Source organism: Colobus angolensis, unplaced genomic scaffold (genome assembly GCF_000951035.1).
Source record: "Colobus angolensis palliatus isolate OR3802 unplaced genomic scaffold, Cang.pa_1.0 Scaffold154, whole genome shotgun sequence".
NCBI lineage: Eukaryota > Metazoa > Chordata > Mammalia > Primates > Cercopithecidae > Colobus > Colobus angolensis.
The window spans coordinates 4,989,150-4,991,341 of NW_012114644.1; the positions used below are offsets into that span (position 1 = coordinate 4,989,150).

The 2,192-nt window shown below is 53.0% G+C and overlaps 2 protein-coding genes across 3 annotated transcripts in view; one reads left to right on the forward strand and one right to left on the reverse strand.

The window, feature by feature from the left end:
• The window catches only part of DEDD2 (death effector domain containing 2), a 22,833-nt gene extending 21,966 nt beyond the window's left edge, over positions 1-867 (reverse strand). Inside the window, exon 1 of the mRNA XM_011936553.1 lies at positions 795-867. The gene's annotated coding sequence lies outside the window, so the exon portion shown is untranslated. The remainder of the gene's footprint in view (positions 1-794) is intronic.
• A 126-nt stretch (positions 868-993) lies between these two features.
• The window catches only part of ZNF526 (zinc finger protein 526), a 6,491-nt gene continuing 5,292 nt past the window's right edge, over positions 994-2,192 (forward strand). The window contains exon 1 of one of the 2 annotated variants that reach the window (XM_011936551.1): positions 994-1,108. The gene's annotated coding sequence lies outside the window, so the exon portion shown is untranslated. Of the gene's footprint in view, positions 1,355-2,192 lie in introns of both variants that reach the window. The other variant, XM_011936552.1, reaches the window with a different exon arrangement.

Sequence of the window (2,192 nt, forward strand, 5' to 3'; positions counted from 1 at the left end):
AAAAAAAAAAAAAAAAAAAAAAAAAAAAACTGTCTCAAACAAACAAACAAGACTGGACGCGGTGGTTCACGCCTGTAATCCCAGCACTTTGGGAGGCCGAGGCGGGCGGATTACCTGAGATCAGGAGTTCGAGATCAGCCTGACCAACATGGCGAAACCCCATCTAAAAACGCAAACATTAGCCGGGCGTGGTGGTGAGCACCTGTAATCCCAACTACTCGGGAGGTTGAGGCAGGAGAATCGGTTGAACCCGGGAAGCGGAGGTTGCGGTGAGCCAAGATCGTGCCACTGCACTCCAGTCTGGGCAACAGAGCGAGATTCCGTCTCAAACAAACAAAACCCTCAAAAAATCCCTTCCCTTCTCTGGGCCTCAGTTTCCCTACTTGTGAAACAAATGGATGGCAATGGTAAGCGATGGAAGCATAGTCCTGGGCTAAACTCACAAGGAGCGCCTGGTAAGGGACTATCATTAAATCAAACGAAGAGTAGGAAAGATAGGATAGCAATTTAACAAACTGTGAAGGATTCTGTCTTGCTAAGTGGGTTGTAGTGGGCGCCTACAGTGTACGAGCGCTGTGCATGTGTGATATCATCCAATCCCCTAAACAACCTTTGAGGTGGCTGTGACTCAAGCTCACTTCACACCAGCAAAACTGAGGCCCGGAGAGGCGAAACTCCAAGTGTGTCGGGCTTTAAAGCTGTACTCTCAGAAATGCTCCGTCTCTTCAGCTTTGAAATGACACCTCTGTCAAGGTCTCCCGCCGCCCAGTTCACTCCATGAGGCCAACGCTCACCAAAGGTTGCCCGCGTCTGTCTACAGAACTCTCCGACGCTTGGCCCAAGAGCGTCCCGGAGAACTGCGCAGGCGCCTCTCCTCGCCCTGAGCCCCGCCCACAGGGCGCAGATGTGTGCGTGGATAACTCCCGGAGCCCCGCCTGAGTGGCAACACGCAGGCGCAAGGTCGCGTGCCCTGCGCTGCGGGCTCTGATTGGCCGCCACGGGTAAGGGCACCGCCCAATGGGAGGTGTGGATAGTGAGGGGTCCCACACGCCTAGAGCCGAGGGTCTGTGTCAAGAGCGGCAGGGGCTGCAGGAGATAAGAGAAACGGGTGAGGGCGCCGCGGGGCGGGACGGGAAAGAGAGCGCTGGGTGGACAGAGAGGGCGGAAGGAAAACTAAGGGGTCTACAGGGATCGAAGAGCCTTGAGGCCTGCTCTAGGGCGGGAGCGGCGCGGGCTGGAAGGAGAGCACTCCTTCCTGTGTGCCCTGAGGCTCCTTTAGTGTGCAGTAGCCTACGCTGGAACTCGCCCACCACCCACTGCTGCGAGCTCTCACCCGGCCGAAGAGATGAGTCTGGTAGGAGAAAAGCGTTGTAAAGCGGGAAAGTTGAATTTCCAGGGCCCTAGTGGGTTCCTTCCTGGAAAGACTTATTGATATACTGTGTGAAAAACCCCCATTCCTTTCCTAAGTAGTTCACAATTCAAGAGTGAGAGAAAGAATCGTAGACGAGGTAAGGGCAAATTTCAAGTCTCCCGGGCCATCTTGTAGACATTTACTGGGTACCTGCTTTGTGCAAGCTTTGCAGCAGGCACTGGGCCTCGCCCTAGGGGAGTTCTCTGTTGGAAATGGGACTGTAATCAAAGAAAAATGGAACTCTCGGGCCCCTGGTTGCCTACTTCCAGGAAGGTCCTTTATGGAATGGCTGTTGTGTGCAGGGGCCTGGCAACTCAAAAATTAGGAAGGGGGTTGGAATAGTAGATAAGGAAAGTTTAGCTCCAGGTCCTTTAGTGAATAATTTACTCAAGGATTATTTATTGGACATTAACTGAAAGCAGTGCCCTGTACTGGGCTGTGTATTTTGGGAATTCACAGTCTTATGGGAGTGTTGGTCTGGTAGAAATGGACTGTGCACAGGGACAGTTAAACTCAGGATCGGCCAAGCAGTGGCTCACACCTGTAATTCCAGTGCTTTGGGAGGCCTAGGCGATAGGATTGCTTGAGCTCAGTAGTTCGAGACCAGCCTGGGCAACATAGGGAGACCTTCTGTCTACAAATAATTTAAAAATTAGCCAGGGGCCAAGTGCAGTGGCTCACGCCTGTAATCCCAGCACTTTGGGAGATCATGGTGGGCGGACCTCTCGAGGTCAGGAGTTGAAAACCAGCCTGGGCAACATGGTGAAACCCCATCTCTACT